Source organism: Cryptomeria japonica, chromosome 7, assembly GCF_030272615.1.
Source record: "Cryptomeria japonica chromosome 7, Sugi_1.0, whole genome shotgun sequence".
In the NCBI taxonomy this organism is placed as follows: domain Eukaryota; kingdom Viridiplantae; phylum Streptophyta; class Pinopsida; order Cupressales; family Cupressaceae; genus Cryptomeria; species Cryptomeria japonica.
The window spans coordinates 777,028,325-777,054,843 of NC_081411.1; the positions used below are offsets into that span (position 1 = coordinate 777,028,325).

The window sequence follows — 26,519 nt, forward strand, 5'->3', positions numbered from 1 at the left end:
CACATGAGCCTAAAGATCTCTGCAAGCTGAATAATGTGTTACAAGGAGAAGCTGGGAAGCAAATAACATAAAATATGCTCAAAACAATGAGAGCTCAATATTCACAAAAATATGTAATATGATAATGATACAAGGAAAAGAAAAATAAGCTCTAATAGGTCAAGAAACCCTAAAAGGGAAAACCTGGGCTTGCACATAATAATTAATAAAAGAATTAAGTATTATGCACCTAATTTTAGCTTAAGTGTAAAAAGAGATAATAGGGAACTTAAAGAATTAAACAAATACTGTTTAATTAATCAAGTAAAGACCTGATTACTCTAACACCCACTATGTTCAATTGTGAGGATATCATTTGTTACAATTTTTTTCAATTTCAGTTAGGAATTCAGGTAAAATTTAATTTGATAATTTTTCGTTGCAGTTGGTGGCAAAATTTTGGGATCTCAAAATTGATTGTAGTTAGAGAGCATTCAATTGAATATTATTTATTGGCAGTTAGTGTGGTAGATAGTGCAGAGTTTGGTAGTACCAGAATAACTTTCACCAAAGAAGCAACTCTTGTTTGTTGATTAGATGATCAGTTGACCCTTGAGCACGTCTAGCTTGTTATTAAGGCTACTGTTCAAGGTTGGGATATTCATATTGTACAAAATATTTCAAGATTTTTTTTTTAAAATGTAGAATTTATTTTCAAAAAGCATTACATGAATTGACAAGTGAGGCAACTCAAATCCAAGGACATGACATGATGAAATTCATTACAAAAGTGGTATGTATACTTTCATAATTTTAGTTGAAACTATAATTTGATCTTAGTTCATATGCTATATAGAAAAATAAAATTATATATTTTATATTTTATTTCAATTCACATTGAAATATAAAATCACTGTATACAATAAATTTAATCTCGTAGTATTTAATATGCATTTAGATTGTGTTCTTAAGTAAACTTTTCTATAGGTGCATGTATAATATTGTAAAAATTAAAACAAGAGTTTTAAATTAGATTAATTTTTTTTAGAATTGCATATATATTCTTAAAGTTATTCAATAATTATTATAAATAATATAAAATAGAATTAAGTTATAGCAATTTATTAACCTTTTCAACATTATTAAAGAAAAATAATTAATGTATTTATAATTTTTTAGATGCATAATTTTTTCAACAATGTTTTTATGACAATTTTCAAAGATCAAAATAAGCATATTGATCATAAAATAAAATCATTGCAGAATGAATTTTCAGAATTTTAGAATGTTGTGTTTTAGTGGGTACATTATGTTGAAGCTAGTTTAAAACGAGCACAATGGAAAGAAGGTCAATATGTTCCAACCTATAATGAGTACAAAAATATTGTTGCAACAACTGGAGCTAGTGGACTATTATCATTGCACCCAATCCTCTTAGCATTTCTTAATTTCAAAGGTGATGCTATCAAGAAAATATTTCTCAATAAATTAAGATTCTATGAGCTTATATAGTTGATTGGGCACATAGTTGATGATATTCATGATTTTCAAGTTTAATTCCTTCAATTTAAGTTGATACTAGCATTGAACTCTCCTACAGAATATTTGGAGATGGCTTCGCATATAATGATAAGGGAGTCAAGAATGAGTATTTAAAGTTCTTTTTGATCTAGTTAAATTATATAAAGATAATGTTTCTATCAAGTGGTGGTCATTAAATATACATTTCTACAAAAATATACTATAATTTAAAAAGTATATTTTTAGTCTTTGATAAAAAGTTCTATTATTGCTACACTTTATCAATGTGCTAATTTAAACTAGCATGCATTACTGCTTTTAATTACTTGTTGGATTCTATACCTTATGAAAGTATCATATTATTGACAAATTAGATCTACTATAAATCCATCTAATGTTGAATTCTTATAAACATATTTTAAAATATTACTAGGTTAATAATTTATATAATACATTCTAATATTTGTGAATACGATTAATATGTGATACACGTTTTTGAATGGATGACATACATGAACTACTTTTTCCTATAGATATCTATTCTCATAGAGTTTCTCACAAGTTGCACATGATTTTATTATTCACATTTCACATGTGAATTGGGTCATGTTGAATGTATATAATGTGGTTTAAAATTACCCCACAAAAATAACAAGGGAATAACGAGTAAAATGGTAGGAAAAAACTAGCAAAATTGAAATATGTGATATAATTAATCTAGATAAATTTAATATTTATATGGGAATATTTTATAAAATATTTTGTTTGAACTTATCATCATTTTTTGAGATTGGCTAGTTGAATGCACATGATGTATAGTAGGAAAAAAATAGCAAAATAGAAATATGTGATATTATTAATCTAGATAAATTTACTATTTATATGGGAATATTTTTTAAAATATTTTGTTTGAACTTATCATCATTTTTTGAGACTTGCTAGTTGAATGCACATGATGTATAAAGATGTTTTTTATACAGATGTCAACCTTTAATGTTCACTTCTACCTTGTTAAGTAGTGCTTGTAATCTAAAATAAAAATATTTGTCATAGTATTGGTAAATGTAATGGCTATTTGTTCATAAGTAAGATAAAATTGTAGATTAACAATATATTTTGTATCATAACATGCTTTTCTACAACATACAAATTTATATCAATAGGAGTGCGGAGGTGGGAAGAGTTGTGTTCTAGTGGAGGGGGTGTGAGGGTTTCTTTGGAGGAGGGAGAGGTTGTAGATGGGGAAGGTGGTGATGCAGATGAGGGTGGATCTACAACTAAGTCTTTGCCTATGTACGTTCTATAGATTATCATTTTCTTTGTTACCCCCAGTGTGCCTTTCTTTGTGTTCCATTATTCTCTAGTTTGGATAGTTTATTTTTCTTTGTGGGAAGCTAGGTCAAGAGACAAAGATAGGGTTTTTGGGTGTGATGGTTGTTGGCATTGAGTTGTCATTGATGTCAACTGCTATTGCAAGTACGCTACTAGTAGAGATATATCATCAAGGATGAAGAAGAGTGTATCGATATGGTGAAGGATGAAGAAGAGTGTAATGGTATGGTGAAAGAAAAATAGCTGTTGAGACTATCAGTGACTTCACTAGTATATAATGAAGAGGTGGAATGTTAAAGTAATCACAATCCACAAAGGGTGAAGATGTGCTACCGGTGTAGTATGCACTTCCAGTTAGCAAAAGAAGAAAGTCTCACCAGTAAAGGGAATATATCGGTATGTGTTTGCTGAGTGATCAAGTGTGAACCGACTATGTGTTAGTGAACTAAGTGATTAACCATGGTGATTCCATGTGGAGGTGAGGTGGCAAATATGTAGAGGTTGGTGAAGCCTCCATCAACATGGTTGGTGAAACAATTAGTCAACATAAATGAAACAGCCACAAATCACGGGATTGTAACTAACTGTTGTGGCTCAAGGAAGAAAGAATGATAGAGGAAGATCAGGGAGCATTTGGCACCTAGATTCATGCAAAGGAAATCCGATTACAAGAAGACTTCGAAAAGGAAACAGCTAAGCTCTTTTATGAGTCGACAAACTTCAAGATAGAAAATCTTGTACGTGAATGCTATCTTTTGCAAGTATGCATTGGATAATGGAAAACGTGAATAGATGCATTCTTGGAGTATAAGTGATCCATCCAAGACAGTATGGATAAGATCTCATATAGATTGTGTTGGGTAAAGGAAACCCTAACGACTCCTAGTTTGAATGGTTTCTTGGCAGGAAAACTCAGTTTTAAAAATGATGACTTGAGACTGTGATTGTGTTGCTGAAGTAAGAAGAAAGAGTGATATTATTGTTTGAGAGCTGAAGAGAAAAATGCTTAAAGGGTCTTGTGAGCATAGTTGTGATTGACAAGGAGAAGCAGAGCTAACCGGTATAAGGAATATTCGGTGAAGAGTGTACTGAACAGAGAGAGGTCATATCAGTAGAGGTTGTGTCTGATTGTGAAGTGATTAAGTGTGAGTTGAGAGGAGGAAGACAGTGTGAGAGAGGATTGAGAAAGTTAATCAACAAAGTCAAGTTGCAGAGCTAGAGAAGAGGAATCAAACCGGTAAGGGTGAAACTGACAGAGTAGAATATTGCATGGTTGCAAAACTTCACTTGCAACAGAGGCTTTATTTGTGTATCGGAGTTCTATATTGCTTTTCATTAAGTTGTAGCTTAGTGCAAGGGTTGTATCTCATTTAGGTTGTAGACTTTAAATTGTGCAGGGGTTGGCACTCCTTTGAGTTGGTGCATATAAATCAGGGGTTGGTGCCCTAAATTTTGTAATTAGAGTTTCATTGTGAGGCTGGATTGGAGAAGAAGATCTCCAGCAACTATTCTCATTGATGTTTTTCCCACATTGGGTTTTCCTCATATAAATCTTGTGTTGTGTGATGCATTCTTGTGCTGGTGCTTTGTTAATGTTTTAGAAAGACCTTTCTCACACTTTACTTGCACTATCTAAGTTACTAGTTAGCACTTATTTTTTCTTTTCTTTACCGGTATCTTCTTTAGAAGAAAATATAAGTTTAAATCACTGATTCACCTCCCTCTCAGTGATCCATTGTGTCCATCAATGGTGAGCTAGATCCAACTAGGGATGTATTTCTTATGGTTTCCATTATCAAGATTTGTGTGGGGGATTCATTTCATTCAATATGTTTTGGGTTTTCTCAATTTTGATAGAGATATTAGATCTAGTTGTTGTCTTTTTTGGGCAACAATTTATTGTCCTAATGTTGGCTTCTATATAGGGTCTTTTTAGTGGTGCTGCTTCTTTTATTCAGTTCTTCACTGGTCTCTCCTTGTTTGGTGGGTGGCTATATGTTTTGGTTGTTCAAGACACTGCACTTTTGGCAAAGGGTTTATTGGTGGAGTTATCTTATTTTCGAAGAAGCTATGGTTTTTTTGGTGGATGTGCTAGGGTTTTGTCTCTGGCATGTGTGGATGAGGATTTTTCTACCCCTTCTGGGGTTTTTCTCTTGATCTGTTTATGGGGAATGTTTTTACTCTATTTTTATTTTTCTATTCCTATTTTGTTGATCTTGTTGGGAGCTTTGTTGTTTTCCCTTTGCTTGTGTTGTTTTCTTCCATTTCTCTTGGAGTCATTTTGCCAGTTTTCTCTAATTTTGGTTAGGAATTTTCTCTACTTTTGAGGATAAGTTTGACCTTCTGAGTAAAGTTGGAGCCTAGTAGTTTCAAGTTTTTTAGTTTTTCAAAAATGGGTTGGTGATGCTCTTTCCTTGGTCTTTTTCCATGTTTCTCCTATGGAAATGGATTCTTCACCTATAGTGGTGGAAAATATTCTTGTAGTCAAGGGAACAGTTTGGATTTCTCTTCTCCTTTCTTCCTATTTTGCTAATTCTATTGAGGTGGAGGTATCTCCTTTTGAGGTGGAGAATGGATTTGTGGGAGAGGTTAGAATCTTCTATAAGGGGGCTTCAACTACTCCATTTCATTTCCTCGTTTCATTTCCTTGACTATATGGAAGTAGGGAAGGCTAAAGTTTGGCTCTTTTAACTATTGTTTTCTTCCTCTACCGACTATGTTGAGGTGGGGGATCTTCTATTGAGGTAGAGATGGTATTTGTAAGAGAGGTGGGAACTTGCTGTAAGGGAGATTTTGGAGACTTTTTCCTGATGGTAATGGGAGCTTCTCAAAACCCTTTGTTTTTGCTCCTATTCATGTTATAGGTTGTGTGAGAGGAACAATTGTTGCCCTTATTTTGAAGGTAATGAGAGCATTTTCAAAATCTAGTCACCTAGGTGTTTTCTTTATGTTATGTTTTTATTTTACTGGGTCTTATCGTTATGGGAACCTTGCCAAACCCCTTTCCTATGTGTCTGTGAGCTTTCTTGTATGATGGCTTTGAACTTATGGCTATTTTGACTAATTGTTTATTTCCTAGTTTATGGTGTTTGGCTGATTGTAGGCTACTGTTAGTTTGTGTTGTATTTCTTTTGTAGTATTCTATAAATGGGTTTTCGATTCCTGCAAAATCCAAAATATCCTCTGTCTATTTGTAGAATTTTTAAAAATTCATATATATCTTTCAAAATAGTATAATTTATTTTCAGCTATTTTGGTTAAAGCTTAAGGATAATCTACAAAATTTACTGACCATGTGAAAATTAGGTTTTAATATTAAGGCAATTATTGTAATTTTAAGATTTTCATAAATTTACCCTCCAGATTGGATAAGATTCACATGATTTTACTTGATGTACTATTTATTTGCTCAATTTTGTATAACATGTGCCTTCACTCGCTGAAATGAGATAAGTATGCTTTCTAAATATAATTGAACTTTTTTATGATATTGACATTGTATACAAATACTGGTTATCTTTTTATTACAATTATCAGCTTTATGATTTGATTCCACTTGTGAAAATTGACATTGGTATGCAAATTTCAGCAATTTAACAATACTAATTAATAATATTATTTTTTTATTTGTTAAAATTTATGATCATGAATTATAAATAAATTTTTATTTCAAATCATCCAATTTATCATTGAAAAAAAAAACTTTACATATATTATACAAATTCAAAAATATTAATATATATATTTTTTTTAATATTTACAAATCAACATCATCTTAATATCAAAAACAAAAATACAAATTTTACTACCTAATCACAAATACTCAATCAATAAAGAAGAAAGCTAAAAAAAATCAAACTCTTTACATTTACATTGTATTAATATAATAAAGACAAAAATAGTCTTTCCATATGTCATCCGTTGATCAAAGAAAAAACACCAGCGACCTAAGCTGTCAAAAACAGCAGCAGATTGCACATACAAGAGCATTCAAATAACACGTCCACAGTACCCTGAATTTACACATAAATAGCAATGTACGTGTGGGGATAGGATTGGGATGGGAAAGTTGTAGACCGAATCTGAATGCCACAGCTTTAGGACTCAGACTTCTTCGACTACATCGTTCTGATGTCTCTGCAGGTACCCAAATAATAGTCGCGATGCTTTTCAATCTCTTTATGATATATTCTTTTTTTTAATTCTTCTTATTATTTTTTAATTTGATTCTGTGTTTTCTCTATCAACATTTTAGATCATATTATGTGATTCATCATCAGCATGTTAGAGAGTTTAAGATGTAGAAAATGGAGCTCTCTAATATCATGATGATGGATCACACGGTGTGATCTGAAATTTTGATGCAAGAAAGCATGCATAATCGAATTTGGAAACAGCAACAAAAATCGATATAGATTGTGAACTGAAATGTTGATGCAAGAAAACATAAATAATCGAATTCAGAAACAGCAACAAAAATCGATATAGATTGTGAAAAATTGATAACATTAATACCTTTTATTTGCATATTTAGAAACACGATTAATTAGTTGTTTTTATGTATAATGAGAAGATACATTGAAGAATTTCAAGGACAATAACGGGCAGTTCACTTTATATGGAGGGAACAATGATAACGATGAAAATAATATTAAGGAAGAGGATGCTCAATCTTTTAAGAGTTTCCGGTTTAGCATTTCCTGGAGAAATTGTTATGGAAGAGGCCAAAGCCTTTAGCGCTGTATATCTAAAAAACTTATTAGAAAATTCTGAAGATACATATAAGAGAAGTTCTCTGAAAGAGGTAATAAGTTGATTTTTTTTTTCAATTATTTTATCATATTTAAGATACTGATCAATGTATGTATAGTAGAAAAGCACAAATTGATATATGATTTTTAACTTTTTAAAAAATATTTAATTTTCATTTTATAGGTGGAGTATGCTCTAATATATGAATGGTCGCATACCTTTATTAGATGGGAGGCATCAAATTTCATACAAATATATGAGTTAGACAAGCAAAGGTATAATTAAAATATTGTTGTTTTATTAAGATATTTGAAGTTTATATATGTTAACTATAAGATTTAATTGTTTTCTTTAGGTTGATAGACAAAAGAATTTTAGAGCTGGCAAAATTGGATTTTAACATACTACAATTTCAGTACAAGTTAGAGATGAAAGAACTCTCAAGGTAACAAAGAGATACTTGAAGTGTTTTATTTCTTGTAATATTCTAAGACATATTACTCCATTCTTTAATACTTGAATAATGCACACAAGATATCTCATTCTTTTAAACAAATTGAATAGAATTAAACCAGATTGAAATATAATAATGTTTGTGTTGAGGTTCACTATTCATCCAACTTTTCTCTATTGTAGTGTATAATATAATGATACCATTATATCCTAGTTTATAAGATTGTTTTAAATAATTGTATAAGATATTTATTTCTATAAATATATAACAATAAATTGAATGAATAGGATGAATATTTTTTTAAAGCTTATTCTCAACACTATAATTTCTAATGAATGATTTCAATTTTAAAATATAATTTACATTTCAATATAAATGATTTTTAAATAGTTTATAAATCTTATAAATTTATATTAATTAAAATTTATTTGAATTTTTTTAATTTTTTTTATAAATCTTAATTTGTGTTGTAGTTGGTGGGAGAATTCGGGCATCTCCAAGCTAGGTGCAACAAGGGAGCGAACAATGGAATATCTACTTTGGGCAGTTTCTGCAACAGATAAATTGGAGCTTTCTAGAAGTAGAATTGCTATGACAAAAATCACATGTGTTGTCACACTCTTGGATGACATTTTTGATGATTATGCAACACTTGAGCAACTCAAATGTATTACAAATGCCATTTCTCAAGGTTGGGATGTTTCTATTATTAAAGACATTCCAAACAACCTCAAGATATGCATTGAATTTGTTTTCAAAATAGTTCATGAATTAACAAGTGATGCTACTAAAAAGCAAGGACGTGACATGATACCTTTTGTTACAAAAGCAGTATGTATACTTCTTCAAGACCCAAGATTTTAATTTATTTTTTAATATAGAACGTACATTATATAAGAAAAAAATTATCAAATAAATACTGGATTAAATTCTAGATTAGTGAAATAAATACTAGATTAGATGCTATATTAGTGAAATAAATACTAGATTAGATGCTAGATTAGTGAAATTTTAGAGCCATTAGAAATCAAGCTAAATTTGTTTTCCACATAATTAGATCTTATAGAAATGGAACCTTATGAAACTAACAAAAAGAAATTAAGGGTTGAGTAATGAGTAGGTGACATTTTTTATCTAGAAAGTTAACAATATTCTTGATTTTGATGATTGATGGATATTAATATGATTAAATAGAGAACCAAAATAAAATTACTAAATTATATTGTTATTTTAGACTTGCTAATGTATAAATCATATAGTATCCCAAAGAAGTAACAACACACCAACTTATATTTATCATGTTGTTATGTATATTTCACCAAAAATAAATAAAATTATTGAAGTTTATACTAAAAAATAATATATTACTACCAATAAAAATATTTATTAGTTATTTGTAGGTTTGACATTATACTTAGGTTCTATGAAATTAAGACAATAAATTTAATATTATTATATTTACTTTGTATCCCTACAAAAATACATTTTGATCATATTCAAAAATAGAATTAGTTATATAGATCATGGAAAAAAATATTGAAATAGATTTAACATGTATATTGTATTGTCATTTAGTGGGCAGATTATATAGAAGCTTGCTTTGAGGAAGCACGATGGAAAACAACTGGATATTTTCCCACCTATAATGAGTACATAAAGTTTGCTGAAAAATGTGTATCATTTGGACCGATATTGGTACGTACTTGCTTGTTAGCATCTCACATTTTGTGTGATGATGATATTGAGAAGATATAGCTTGATACCTCTAGATTCTGTCATCTCATGTGAGTGTGTATGTGGTTAACTAATGATATCCATGATTTTGAGGTTTTGATTATTTTTCTCTTTTTCATTAACATTAAATATAGATATAAATTTTAATGTATATTAAATATTAACATATTTCTAATGTTTATGTAGGATGAGAGGCTCCATGGGAAAATCGCCTCAGCTATTTCTTGTTATATGGGTGATAATCGACATTGTTCAGAAAAAGAGGCAATAACTCACATCACCAAACTCAAGAATAAGTTATTGAAGGAATTGACAAAAGAATTGTTCAAATCAAATAATGTTTTGTTTGATTAGGAGAATATATGCATCAATAGTACCAGAGGAGTAGAATTCTTTTATATATTTGGAGATGGTTTTACACATTGTGACAAGGAGGTCAAGCATCAAATATTTAAAGTTTTTGTTGACCCAGTAGACATCTAAAAAGAAAAGAGTTTTCGTTACCTGAAAATGAAATTCTTTCGTTAATGTAGACTTTTAGTAAGTCACAAAACTTTTTTGTTTTTTTGTAATGATTTATCTCTTACTATAATTAATCTATGCTTATTTAGATTGAATTGCAACATTTCATTTAGATGGCGTTGACATGTTGTATGGTTTTCATATATATGTTGTATGAGTATTATATCTAAAACAAGTGTTCTATGTTTCTAACCTCTTTTAAAATTTGATTAGTTAAGAAAATTATTTTATTAATTTTGTCATTTTTTTCAATAATATTATAATATAATGAAAATAAGTTGTATTTCTTATAAGTTGTGATGCTTAGTATCCACCTCTAATCTTTTATTTACTTTTTAATATAATGAAAATTTATTAGTTTGAAGGTTCATAATATTATTGAACGTAAAATATTTCTTCATTAATATCACAATTGAAAAAGATTGAAGTATTTTTGGATGCCCCTATTATAATGATAATTACAATGCTAATAATCCAATTCAAATTAAGACATTGGATGTTGGTGTTGATGGTACTGATGCTTCTACATAGATAGATTATAACTTCAATGATTTTTTATTTATTGAAACTCTAAATGTAATAAATGTAAATAATAATTGTATAAGACCTAAAGTTCAAATATCTTACAACTTAAAGAAGATTCACTCAGAAATCTGTATTTGAAAAATGAAAAACAAATATTGAAAATGTATTGAATTTTTTTGTTCTATCTTCTACATAATTTTTAAACATATAATACAAGAGTGTGTGGAGCAAAAGAAAATAGCTTTATGAATTTGACAAGATCAACATAATGTATGTAATTTCTGTATTTGATTGTGTGCAAGATTTTTAATCATCAACATTTCGGATCACACTTTATGATCCATCATCAAAATGAATCAATAAATACAAATAACTGAATGAAAAAAGATTGACCATGACATGAATTCAATCCAGATCTAGCAAGAAATTTCCAATATGATTCTTTCTGGTGCTTTCACTATTGCTTTTTAAATCACCTCTTTTATATGGGCATTGAAATACATTGGGAACCCTTTGTCGATTCTTTTCATGTCGAAGGTATTTTTCAAAAGTTAATTGCAATCAGTAATGTATTTAAATTCAGTACTGCATTTAAATCATGCGTGCATGTTGTAAATTAACCACAACCAAAGAGAGAAAAAAAATGGTGCAGCATAATATAAAGAATATAACGATGGTTCCCTCGGGAAAGGATTTTGTGGTTATAATTTTATGGAAAATGTAGTGACTATGCACCACAAAATTTACATGATAAGGTTTTTGCTATTATAGATTATTTCCCGCCTAGATAGTGTGCACCCATTTTATGGAGATCTGTTAAATGTTTTATATGACAAAGATCGCACTGAGTTGGGCCTTGGCCAGATCAATACTGCCTGCATTCTTATTGCCAAAGTGCCTAAATAGTTTTGTGACAAGTAACAACAAACTGTTACTATTCTAGACAGGAAGCTATCTGTTGTATGCATATGGGAAAATTTGATATAATTCATATAGTTCTATTAGAAGGTTTGAATAAGGTCGTGAAGGATGTTGAAACTCTTGCTTTGATTAATATGAGTGGGGAAGGGTTCCCAATTATTGCAAAGTAAAATAAAACGGGATGCTCGGAGAGCAAGTCAACAAAAAAACACAAATGAACTAACTGGCTACAAATAGTAATTATAGTAAATTAGTAAACATAATCCGAAGACAACAATAGTACCTAAATTACTCCTTGCTCGTGGCCCCTTTATCTTGTTGTTCCTATTCATCCTCATCACAACAATTTTTTTTTGAGTATTAAGCCTTTTCACGGCTTCCCCTAAGTGAGTATTATAGGATGGAGAATGGTAGAGAGAGTCTCCAGGAATTAGGTGTAGTAATTCCTCCATTGCTTTCTCACTTTCCTCACTAACTTCTTCATTAGAAGTAGAGGCTTCAGACTGTATCTTCTTATCATATTCAAGGTTTTTTTTCCAAGTGTAGCAACAATATTTGCCACAATTATAAGTTTAGCAAGTCTAACAAACCTCTTTTGCCCTAAGAAGGTCGTGATATATTCCTTTACACATCCCCTCATCTAAAATATCAATAGTTGAAGAAGAGAGTTCAGTGTTACATTTAGACTATTTTCATAGTGGATTTGAGTAACTTTCCTCATACCTAGTTTAGCATTTTTGCTTCTACCTAGAGGATTTAGAAACATTATTCCTTTATTGTGTGGGTTGGGAAAGTCGTTTGTAGGGTATAATTTTACAATTAGGAGTGGGGTCTCACTACCCAAATATAATTTTTTATTTTAAATGGATAAAAGCAAGGATATTTTCAACAAAATGGATTTTGACCAAGAGGGGAAGTCTTCTACAAAGGCTATTTTTTATGGCCCCTTGACTCCAAGAGAGGTTTGGGTTTTGAACTAGGGGAAACACATTTTGAGTAGGGGTAGGATTCAAAGGAGGGGTGGTTTCCAAACAAAAATTGTAAATAGAAAAAAGTTAACCCCTAGCATAATAGAGGATAAGCTCCCTTAGTGGCAAAGTTTGCAAACCTAACCACAAGTGTGAAGTTTTTTTGATATAATAGCATGATTCCTTATGGAGAAAGCAAATCATCTCTACTAAACTCATTTTTGTGGCACTCAATCTCTTTTCCATCCTCTATGAACATTTTAAGATAGTCTTCATATGGTTGTTTCTAGCTAAGGTTGGGGACCTTCTCTCCTTCACAAATTAGGCCTATGAATACTGCAATGAGTTCTTCCATGATCTTAATTATGATACTACCCACTTGAACCCTATCTTCCCTTTAACTATTCATGACCTCTAATGACAATGCCTTGTCTTTACCTTTCATGACTCTAAAAAATAAGGTAATCCTCCCTTTGAAAGATATCCTAGACTTCAACATTATTTTTAAGGGAGACGAAGGTGGTGGATTCGACTCTCAGCCTTTATTTCCCCATTATGACACTCTTTCCTATCTTAAACACAATAAACAAAGGATTAAACCCAAGGAATTAGAGATGCAAGAAAATGAAAAGAAATTTTTATAATGCTTTTTGAAAGAGCTTTGGTATAAATTAAATGGACCATTGTTATATAGCCTCCATAGATCTACCAGATGCAAACAATATATTTATCTAATCTATCTTTGTCTTTATTTATCATTCCCATTCTATTTCTATTTCTATTTCTATTTCTATTTCATCGAGCTGGAGTTATCTTTTCAATAGGGTCATTGTACTTTATCTAAGTTTGCAAATTAACATTTTTATTGATTAGCCTCATAAATGTCTTAACAAATATTATTGTATTGCTATAACATTGTAAACTATACCTCGTGCAATTTCACTTCGCATAGCCCTTCACTTTAGATGAATTAAAGAGAATGATCAAACTCCCATCCTATTAGCCGACCTTGATATTTGTCATACCTATTTTTCTGACCATTTTTGTCCAAATTATGCATGGACATATGTGCATTATGAAGATGTCTCTATCACACATTCACCTTGTGAATATCCATGACTAAAGGTGACAGTTGAGACATTACACTTGCTTATTCAAGTAGTGTAATGCCTCTCTGGGGCTAGCACTGACATTGGGAGAACTTCCTTTCCTTTCATATAACCCTTTTGGACCTTATTTTCACTTTCTCTCTCTCTCTCACTCTTTCATTGAATGGAATCACTTTCTTGAACATTCATAAAGCTTTCTACATCAAGGTTAACTCACAATACTAGTTCCCACTTTTTAGTACATCCTGATTTTTGCTAAAATCATACATTTTTTAAAAAATATAATGATTTAAGCTTTAAGAGGTCCCATTTGAAGTAATTAATTGAAGAGAGTTAGATCAAACACTCTTAGATCAAAATTTGTTGGATAGAACCTCTCTATTTCTAAATCATACTTTCAATGGAGTCTCCTTTGCATCTATCAAATGCTAATAAAAAACCAATTTTACATTACCTTTTGCGGGGTCATGTTATGCCTTACATATCTAGTCCCATTATTTTCATTCTCATGAAAATATGGGTTCCCCTTTTTGGTTTTTGTCCTTTTTTTCATTTTAGTTTTTCTTTTCTTTTTTATTTTTTGCTTTGGCCACTTCTGAAGTTCAGGTTCCTGAACTGCCGAGGTGACCTTTTGTTTGTTTTAAGTGCCTTGTTTGGAAGTTTGGGTTCCCAAACTCTTGAGTTTGTATTTTTGTTTTGTTTCAAAACATCACTTCGAAAACCCAGGTTCCCAAACTCTTGAAGTGATTGTTTGTCTTTCGAGTTATGACCTCGGAGGTTCGGCTTCCCGAACTCCTGGGTTGGTTGTTCGTTTTTCTTTTTCATGGCTCGGAACCCCGAGGTTCTGAGCCTGTTGTGTGTGTTGCACTTCGGAAACTTGGGTCCTTGACTTCCTAAAGTTGCATTTAATGCAGTACTTGTTTGGCGATATAAATATAGTTGGAGGTCATTTTTGAGCTCATTTGTGCATTCACTTATCTGAATTCAAATCTCTAACCTTGCATCATCACACTCTTGCACTCCCCATCAAGCAGCGCCTTCGTTTTTCATGTCAGGTAGGTGGATTTCTCATCTTCCTTGTTCATATTTGTGTGTGTTTTTGGTTAGATTTTGCTTTTTTTTAGTTTTTATTTCTTAAATTTTTACTTGTTTGGTTTGTTTTTCTTTAAGTTTTTTGTTGTCTACCATAACATTGTAATCCGGGATCCCAAAGTTCTGGGTTAGGGGATTTTGGCTTTCGCGTTATTTCGAAAAGTCGCATTCTCGAGTTTTGAAAATGACAGTCTTAGGTTTTGTCATTTGTTTTGTACCACTTTGAAAACTCGAGTTCTCGAGTTCCCGAAATTGTAGTCTTAGGTCTTAGGTTTTAGGTCTCACTACTTCGGAAACCCGGGTCCTCAAGTTCTCGAGTTATTTTTTTTTTGCATGTCTTTTCAACTTGGAACCCCATAGTCCAGTGGTCCCGAGCTCCTTTTTCTGTTCCATCTTTGTAGTTTACAGGGACTTCGATTTTTGAAGTTCCGCATTGCATTTTAGAGTCCCACCCTAGAACCTCAGGATCCTGAAGTCCCAGGTTTGTTTTCATTGTCAGGGTCCCAGCACTTCGGAAATGTGGGTTCTCAAGTTCTTGGAGTGGTCTTCTTTTGTGTTTTTGGAAATTTTGGTTTCCCGCAACCTCGAGGTTCTGAGTTTGTCAGTTTTGTTTCCGGTTTTAGCTCAGGACCCCGGACTTCCGGACTCCCAGGTTTTCATCATGGTTTTTGTGTTTGCTCACCTCGAAACAACGGTATGTCAGAGTCCCAATGTGAGTTGTTTTTGTAGTGATTTTTCTTTGAGTAATGTTTGATGTTGGATTGGTTTATTTTGTAGGGTTATCTTTGTTTGATGGAATCTTCCTGAAAGACTGAGGATGTTGAAAAGATTCCTATCATGATGAAATATCAGTACCAGGGGTGAACATATGCCTCTTATCTAGAGGATGCAATCCAGTGGGTCGCAGATACATAGATCGAGCACATACAGAGAAAATAGATAGAAAGATAATTGAGAAACCAGGACTAGATGCAGAGTACAAGACAATTAAGAAATCCAGTTTGGTAGAGACGAATGGTTTCCCATAGTAAGTATAGATGCCAAAATTCACAACGAAAGTTGTACAATTTTATAACCCTGATACCAGGCAATGTGTAGATGTTGATGGGAGATCGATTATTGATTTATCGCTGAATATGTTGGCCTTTCTATTTCAGATTTCCATTGGGAGGGAAGTATTGGTTGAAGGGGAACACGGTGGTGAAAGAGAATAGAACCAGAATATGAGCCAATGCAAGAAAAGAATGAATGAGGAATGGTTTGAGGAGGAGAGAAAGAAAGGCTTGAAATAAAATGAAATTTTGAGGTAGGGTTTCAAAGAACCACAAAGGGATTTAATCATAATGCTTAGCAAGGCATTCGACAAACCTACATGCAGACACTTTCAGCCATGGATGTTCTCATTCATGTTCACAATTTTGGATGGATGACAATATTATGACTGGGCTCAAATTTTGTCACATACCATCAGAAACCAGCTTAGATAAGTGCATAATACGAAGAAATTCTTCATCACATCTTATGTTATTTGAGTTACAACTAGATCAGGTCAATTTCCAAGGCTGTAGACCGAGGGAAAATTAGGGGAAGAAGAAGGATAGATTGTTGTATGGGAATATCATACACAATTGTCATTGAAAGAATCTAGGTTGCATTACAAGAGAATCAATGACGCATTCTTGTTCTATTATTATAAGGTTAACAAGTGATACGAGATTTAGGGTAAGCAAGGAGGTGAAGGAGCTAGTAAAGAAGTGGGGGTGTTGGTTTATACAAAAATCCCAGTCTACTTATTTGAGAGTAAGTGGGCTCACTAGAGAACAAATTTTTCTACCTAGATACTATATAGATAAAGTGATTTTTTTGAAGTATGCAAGACAGATGGTGCACCTACGAAACTTATTATCATCAAGACATAAGATAGTGGTTATAGGTGAAGACTTCCCCATGAATTTATCATAGTTTTCATGTCAAAAAATTCATGTGGCAAAGGGTTTTGAGACAGAATTACAAGAACTACAACTAAATCCTTTTAATTATTCGAAACAATTTTATGATCCAAATAAATTAAAAGGACTAATGCCAAAAGTATATGAAGGACATCAACATGCCTTGGAGGATTTTTGGGCCAATCTTCATGACAGCTTTGAGGCAAGGGAAAAATATTATCATCACCTCACTATTCCACAAATAAGAGATTTTTGTATTGAAACTTATATACCCAAACAATTGCATGATGGTGGCATTATGCTAGATTCGTTGTATAAAGAGTCAGGGATAGATAAGAGGTCGCTCCCTCAAATGAGATGGTCATAGTACGAGGTAGTAGATATTGATACAATTTCTCAAGCAGTAATAGATAGAACAAGAAAGTGGTTAAGTTTGAGGATTAAACTAGCTACTACAAAAGGTAAAGAAAAGAATATCCCTACTAATAATCCTATATCTAGGGTAAATAAAGAGTATAGAAGAAGGACTAGATTAGAGTCAAGAAAGAACACCTCCACAGATCCTGATAAGGAAGCTAAAATTCCTTTGAATACACAAGAATATAAGAAGAAAGTAGATGAGAAATTCAAAGAAGCATAATATCTGATGAAACAAGTAAGCTTGGGGATTACAACAGGCCTAGGGGCCAAACCACAATTTGAGATTCACCTTGTTAGGCCTACCATTGACAATGTTATAGAAACAATAGAACAACCTTCTCAAGAGGCTCAACCCTCAGGTGCCTCCATTGCTCCTATTACAACTACTATCCCAACTATCACTACTACCACTACTACCACAACAACACTAGCAACCACATCAACCACATATATTGCTGTAAATATTTCAACACCACCTCCACCATTGGATACAAGAACTGTTACTCCATCTTCTATTGCTTCATAGATTCCTCCACCTACAATGACTCCTACAACTAAAACAATAACTATCCATAATATGGAGTTAGACTAAGACCAAGACGAGGCTAAGACAATACCAAAGAAGCTAAAACTAAAGAAGAGAAATAGAATGACTCCTTCTAGTGCCGAGAAAAGAAAGGATCCTATCATACAAAAAGTATTAGAACTTTCACAAGTAGCTCCTATGGATGTAGATGATCACGGTCTATAGGGACATCAGTAGGATGAAGAAGAGTAAATTTAGCAAAGATAAGATGAAGAACATAATGAAAGATTGGCTCTTACTCCACAAGATGTAGAAAATTTATTGAAAGATATAGTAGGTGGAGATAAGTAACAACAAAGTCAAGAGTCAACTAAGGACTTCAATGAGGAAGTCAGCGAGAAGAGAAAAATGAGGAAGAGCTATCACATGAAGCTAGAAGGGTGGCTGTACAAATAACAACTGAAGAAGGGAACACAGATGAGTGAACACCACAATGGATAACGTTCACTTTTGATAAGAAACATAAATTAGTGTTCCCTACACTCACATTGCAGCAAGCTATTATAGAGGAAGAAAAGAAAAAAAAGAAGGCTAAGACAATTCACTATTTGTCTAGAACTGGCTCCACTAAAGCAATTGCCGATATTGCAGCTCCTATGGAGACAGAAGGAGAAGGCCCTTTGTAATACCAAGTGTCACAGGTAATACTAGGAAAGAAAACAAAGTGGGGAGAGTTTGATACTTTAGAGTTTTCTACTAGCATCGTAAGGAGTAGAATGGAGAAAGAACATAATTCCCAACTACAGGTAAAGGCACAGTTAGATGAGTATAAACAATTGCTTGTGGAAATGGGGAAGCCTTTGCATTCAAGAACATATGACACATTGCCTTCCACATCATTGTTGCCAAAGGGTGATGTAAGAACTTTGACTGAAATAAAGAAAGTAGTTATCACTACAAAGTCTTGGGCAAAAAAGAATGCTTCAAAGGTAAGACTTTTCCTACACCATACAACAGGAATTTATATAAATATCCTCAAAATAGAGAAAGAAATACTTGAGATATTTTAGCAAATTGGAAAGTGAGGATGAGAGACTTCACTAAGAAATGTAGAAATTTGAATAAAATATTGGCCTTGGGTGAAGAAGTGATTATGAATTAAGATTTGCTGGGAGGAGACAATTTTGGTAGTTTGCAATGTTTCATTTTAATAATAAAATTTAAGATAGAAGTTCTTAAGCAGTGTAAGTCAAAGATATTGGAGGCACATGCTCCTCTTTTGAGATCATTTGGTAAATATGAGAATTTTGTGAAGAAGCTATTAGGGGCATATGGTCACGAAAATTTGAAAGATGATTGCATGAAGGCAAGTGTAGTGCTGGATCAATAGGATCAGTATGTGGCTCATCATTTTGCACCTATAATGAAGTTTAATTCAGACTTAATTGATAGATACTCATTTTCAAATTCTTGGTGTATGCATGCAAAAGGATTAATTGAAAAGTTGGTCAATAGATGGGAGCAGGCAAAGCAAATTTTGAAGAAGTTTGAGTTGTGGGTTTCATATGTTGTTGATCCTCCTGTAGATATAGTTGGATGTTTTATTGGTAACTTCAAGAGATATAAAAGGAAGTAAATGATGAACACATAGTTACCACGCATGCAATTTTGAGAGATTTTTGAAGATATTTTTGGTTGCCACTAGAGATGAGAGATCAACCACTCTCCAACATCAACTTCTTTTTTTGGGAAAATTTTGCATGGATGTAATGGCCAATTTTAGGAACGCATGTTTCGTAGTGATAGTTAATTAGTAGTTTTAATTGGATTTTAAGGTAGGGACTTGTATGTCAACTGTAACTCTTTTCTTTTGTAGCACTTAATTTAGATAGCTTTAATTCCTAGAATTTAGGACATGAAACTCTATAAATTAGAGATTTTAATTCATTGTAATGATCCATGAATTGATGATTTGATGTCCATTTTAGAGGTTCCATTAGAGATTTTATGCATATTTTTATAAGTTTAGAAGTATTTGTGATAATCTTTGAAGTTTAATACAAAAAGAAACTTGTGGATTTCCTAATCTACTTATGTGTTATATATGGTTGTGTTCTTTGTGATATAATAACTTCTATCATTTGAATTAGAAACTAGTTCTTTTAGATTCTTTATTATTCTATGAATCATATTGTTCATGTAAATGTTATCTAAGGATTGAATTGATAGGGCGATTATTGGTTGGGTGATATTCATTTCCGTTGGTGTGTGAAGTTGTCTGACTTTATATACTTTCTGGAGCTCGTTATTTGAATGTTGATTTAGTGATATTGATAATATTTGGATTACAAAATTCAAACCGTGTGGATCATTCAGTTGTTATTGTATCAATTTCATTGTTATGTCCTTGTTCCCTTGATCTATTTTTTTTTGTTTATTTTGAGAGAATCTAAATCAGAAAATACAAAAAAAATAATAGCTAATTCAAAGTTGTTTCAACTAGCAGGCCCCTTGACAAGTACAATCGCATTAACCACTAAGCTGTACATCACCGTCGAGACATGACTATAGAGACCTTGGAGTAGTTAGTTTCCCAAAACTTACTACTTTTTACGACAGGTGGTGAGTGTTCACATTAACTACCTAACTATTGGTGAGTGTGTCAATACACTAGTCAACAAAAACTGGCACTAGAAGGAGGGCCTGAAATAATTTTTCCTAACTTTCAATTACATGATCATGGTATGACCTAACATGGTACTCCCAGGAGACAGAATTTTACCATTCACACAACCCAACCTCAATTAAAACCATGGAAAAATCATTTCCCAACTATACTCTCTTTCTTGGGACAGTAGAAGGAATAATAGTGATTGGTTACGAACATGACAAGTCCCTAACATGAAAGGTAGAAGGGTATATGCATAGAAGTTGAAGCACAAAGACAACTCCTTGCCCAAAGACCTCCTTAACCAACTCCTCAAAAAATAAGAAATTGAGATACTAAGATGGATCATAGACTATCTTTCTCTCTGGAGAGGTTCCACAAAGTTCTTAGCAGTAATTCTTCCCCATCAGACTTAGTAGAGTTAGGAATTTCAACTAGGAAGAAGAGAAATAAAGCTAAAGGAGAATCTTCAATAGACCCACCAATGCAATCATCTGAATCCAACGTAGAAGACCAACGATCCTTACTCCTCAACCCATTGTTGCACCCTTCATAACTCAATATCCACCACCATCACCACCTGTAATGGCCTACTTCAACCAAGATCATACACCATTGGGAAACATACCTAGAGTAACTCAGAACCTACCTAGGAATCCAAATAAATTTGGTATTAAGTTTTACTTTTGGGGACCTAGGTCCGTAGAAGAACATACTGAAGCATTTAAGGATGCAATTTTCATAACAACACTGAACATCAAGATTTGGTAGGTATAATTTTTCCATATTCACTTGGGAAGAACAAGTATATTTGGTATTTAACTCTACCAACAAACTCCATTGGGATCTTCTAGAAAAATATTTCATCAATCAATTTTGAGTGTATGTCAATCCTGGAATCTTATACCATCAGTTTTCCTCCCTAAATAAATTGCCTAACAAACCTTTGACAATTTTCAATACCAACTTCCAAAGGGCATGCAAGAAATTACGAGCTCTTTACCAAGTGGCACCAAACGTAATCATTGAATCTTATCTAAGGGCTATTGATTCTTATCTGAGGGCCATTGACTTCTAGAGTGCGATGTTTATTAAGAAAGGTGTGCCTAAAGACCAAAGGGATACCTTGGAAAAATTTTATGCTTTGGCGATTAACATGAATGAAGAATTAAATCAGACACCTGGGGGAATTGGATACAACTTGCCTATAGGAGTAAACAGGGGAAATTACAACCAACTCCTCAGTGTATATTAATCATTGCCAATAGGGGACCCAACGATGAATACGGCTCCCATTTATGTACCCCAACCACAATCTAACCCACAATTTTCTGCACAAGCATTGCAATGGCAAAATAATGCCAACATTACTCCTATCCAAATGTAATACATTGAATAAATACATGGCACAAGACATAAATATGGTAGCCTAAACACACAAAAAAAACCCCAACTTCAGCACCTGAGAGTCAAGGGTAACACATATCATCCGAGGTAGAAGATTTGAAGAAGATGATTTCGCAAGTTACTTAAGATATTAGTCAACTAAAAATGAATCCCCCAGAGGATATAACTAGTCTCAATCATATAATAATCAATGTGGTTATAATAATCAAAACCAAAACCAATGATATAACTTTGAACCATACAATAGATAATGGAACACGGGTCCAAACAATGATGGAGCAAATCATGACCATCGTAACACAAGAGATAACCAAAACAACATGCATAGTGTCAATTTGGTAGATATGAATTTACTAGCTAATTGGTGCAAGTTGCATGATAAGACATCACATTCAAAAATCAATTGTGCTCAGTTTGAAAAAATGATTAAGATTGATCAAGAATATTTGCACCCAAAAGGGTGTTCTACTGAAGAACCAGAGAAGGTCAATGCCGCAATGTTGGTTGACACATTCCTTTACAAAGAGTTTCAAGCTAAAGCCAAAAGTGAACCATGTGTTTAGGATGCACAAGCCCTCCAAACTAGAAACAATTAGAATCTCAAAATTCAAGGCAAGGCATCATTGACAAAACCACCTCCCCCAAAAGGTGGATTTGTACCTCCAGATGCAAGCGCAAGTAACAATGCTCCTCCTCTTCAATATTTTCAAGGGACGCATTCTAGACAAGGACAATGCCAAGAATATGTTGTGAAAGGACCGTATGACATTACCAAGGAGATGGAGAGGATTGTAACAACTATGTTATTAATGGAAGTGTTAAGATATTGTCTCGAATAGAAGAAGGCACTTCTCAAGAAATTAGATTAGTTGGAATCTCAAAGAGATGAGGTTAAGATGGCTGATTTGAATGTAGTCAATTCTAATATCAATAATGATGCCATCGTGAACCCTCCATTTATGGTCAACCTAAAGATATGTAGAAAGAATATACATAACTATTTGGTAGATTTAGGTGCTTCTGGAAATGTGATGCCTTATTCCATATGCCAGAAGCTTGGTCTTAACCTGGTGCATACAAATAGAAAAGTGGTACAATTATATAAAATTGAGGTAAATGTGATTGGGGATCTGAAAGATGTGTATATTCAGTTGGGTGTTGATCCACACATCCCATTACATTGATATTCAAGTAGTTGATATTATAGAAGTATATGGGATTCTTCTTAGTAGAGATTGGTCAAAAACATTAGGAGGTTACTTTTCAACTTTCTTTACATACTTGTGGCTTCCATGGAAAGGTGTAACTAACCATATATGAATTGAAAATGAGCGCAAGTTGAAGAAGCTTGCTACAGATTATGAGGCTCCCAATGATGTAGCATATGTTTAAATAATCCTGGGAGTTTATAGAGTGAATGGGATTTTCACTTTATCTACATCCCCCATTCACTAGCCCCATCAAGTGGATGTTGTAGAACATATGAGGAGAATTAAGGATTTCATTGCACAAATGAAATAGGAGATGTGCTTGTTAGGAGATAACATGAGAGTATAGGATTTATTACTTCTGGAATGCTATAGGATATATCATTAGGAACACTCAAAGATATCATGCATCCCTTGCCAAAATTAAGTTACAAAGTTGATGAGTGTAATCCCTTGCAAAGATATTGATTATGATACTATACCTGAAAAAAGTGAAAAGATAGATTATGAGAGACCAATTATTCAAAGAGAAGAAATGAAAATGGAACCTCCCCAGCTAGAGTAGTGTAGAAAGGAAGAATTTCTAGTCGAAGTAGGCAAGTAGGAGAATGAGGAGACTCAGCTTCTCACGGAGTTTCAAATGAAGCAATTCACCTCCGCTACAATCGAAGTATTCCCATAAAATGTAAATGAACAACCTTAGATACTAGAAGATGTTAAAATAAATGGGAAACAACCATTTTTAGATAGAAATCCTCCCCCGTTGATTGTCAAACCCAAGCTAAATGATATAAATAAATTAAAGGCTGAAATCTAGCTTCTAAAGTTTGATGGATCCAGATCTAAGCAAGGTAGTGGATCCGGAGTTGAATTAACCAATCCCAAGGGAAAAACCTTTTTATCCTCCTATCGACTCCAATTATCTTGTACCAACAATAGGATTGAATACAAAGCCCTAGTTAGGGGACTCCTCTTTGCCCATAAAAAGGGAGTCAAATGCTTAAAAGTACAATGAGATTCTAAGTGGGTAGTTAAGCAAATAAGAAATCAGTATGCATGTCATGATAAAAGGTTGGCAGCATATAGAAACTAGGTATAGGGGTTGATTGAGGATTTTGATGCTTTCAACATCTAGTTAGTACCAAGAAAAACAAATGGAATATCATATGCATTGGGTGTAGCAGCAAGTACATTGAAACCAATAAGTCAACCACCTCTAAAAATATTTTCTATAGAGCTGGTCTCCATACCCGTCGTACCCGACAATATCAAGTATTTCCAAGTCTTTGAAGATGATAGACACATCTTAGCTTTCCTTGTTAATTTTGGTGCTTTCAAGGACCAGATTATTGATGAAGATGATAGATCAGATACCATTGATGAAGAGTGTAATGAAGAAATTGTCAATCTCCCCACGAACGTAATTCCTAAAGGTATGGTCACTTTAGAGTGGTTTTTTGACTCTGATCCTAGCATAAAAGAAAGAATGACCACTGATTTAGATACTAGAAAATATGAACCACACAATATTGGTCAAGAAGGTCAAGAGAAGATAGTTTATATTGGGAAGATTTGCACTCTGATTGAGAGGGAAAAAATCATACAAATCCTAAAGAAAAATATTGATGTTATAGCATGTGGATATGAAGACCTAAAAAACATTTGACGCATCTATTATTACACATATTATACCTTTTCAACCCAAAACAAAGCCATCTAGGAAGAAACAACGACCTGTCAATTTATTGATAGAATCCCTTATTTTCAACGAAGTTCAAAAATTGCTCGTTGCTAGGATTATTTTTCCTGTACTCCACTCCACTTGGGTCACTAATTTAGTGCTAGTAAGGAAAAATAATGGAGACATTAGACTTTGTGTTGATTTCCATAACCTCAATAAACCATCAGAGAAAGATAATTATCCACTACCTTCCCTAGATGAGGTGTTACAAATTGTTAATGGTTCATAGATGATGTCATTCCTTGATTGTTAGTCTAGATATAACCAAGTGTTGGTGAACAATGAAGATCACATGAATGTTGGGAAAATGGTGTCTCAACCTTGCATTTACATGAGGTTACTATTTATAGTACGTTTTCATTTGAGCATGAAATAGTGTGAAATTCTCCCCGAAGCTTTTGGCCAGCTAGATAAGCATTCCGATAAAGTTACGTTGCAAGATCATAGGTGGTTTTGAAGATATTAAATTTTCAATTTTGGAGGGGTCCAATGAAAGGTTTAAATTTGATATTTAGGACTTTAGAGGCCACAAAATATCTTTAAAAGTGGGCATTAGTAGCATAGCAGATTACAAGGAAATAGAGAATTTTACGAGCTTTCTAACTCTTTAAACGGTTCATCAATAGGACACACGGTTCTCAAGTTATGGCATCCGGAAGTTTGCACTCATTAAATAGGAAATATAAAATACATCAGACACATAAATGAGCTATAAAAAGGGAGGGACACATCATAGAGTATCTAGAAGTGAGATAAGGTTGGCCACACCTTATTGGGTGGTTTTATCCCATGGTTTTGTAATACTGTTTGACAGTTTCTTGTATCGTATCACCTATATATGAGGTGTGTGAGATAGAGGTTGTGTGTAAGAGTCTTATGGCTATTGAGTTACCTCTGAATCTCTAATTAGCAGTACTCTTGTGAAGAGCTTGCTCTACAAGTATATTGTAAGTTGTTTTGATTGCTGAGTAATATATTGGGCGGCTTTTGGAGTGTGGGGTTTTTCTCCCGAAAGGGTTTTCCCCACGTAAATCACTGTGTTATGGTTTGCATGTTATTATATCTATTTCTATTTTTTGTGACTATTGTAAAGATTTGTAAAAAAATTTGCATTACCCTCCTCTCAAGATTAGTGTAGGAAGTTGTTCCACTACTTAAATTCCTTACAATGAAGATAGAATTTACTACAAAGTGGGTTACCTATGCATACCACATGATGCAATTTGGGTTGATTAATGTTGGGCCAACATTTCAGAGGGAGATAGATACATCCTTCAAGGAATTTATGGTTAAATGAATCATCATATATATGGATGACCTCACCATATTCTCCAAAATCGGGGAATATCATTCAGACCACCTGCGTAAAGTTCTAGAAAGATGCATCGACCCAAAAAGTGTGTATTCTGGGTTGCTGAAGGGAATCTCCTTGGTCACGTGATCTCTAGAAGAGGAATATCCATCGATGTAGACTAAGTGGAAGCATTGTTAAAATTGTAGATGCCTGAGAGTAAAAAGAGATGAGGTCTTCCTTCAGGAACATTAATTTTGTAAGAAAATTCATCATAGGATTTGCAGAGATAGTTAAGCCATTAAACAAGATGATGAAGAAGGATGCCAAGATAGAGTGGAACACTGAAGAAAAAGATGCATTTTCCTAGATCAAGAAGTTCATTGAAAAAGCTCCCATG

General features: G+C 33.1%; 1 pseudogene; it reads left to right on the top strand.

Annotated features, from left to right (window-relative positions):
• LOC131856999 (alpha-humulene synthase-like) overlaps positions 1 to 10,255 on the top strand; it is a 51,823-nt pseudogene extending 41,568 nt beyond the window's left edge.
• Positions 10,256 to 26,519: the final 16,264 nt, after the last annotated feature.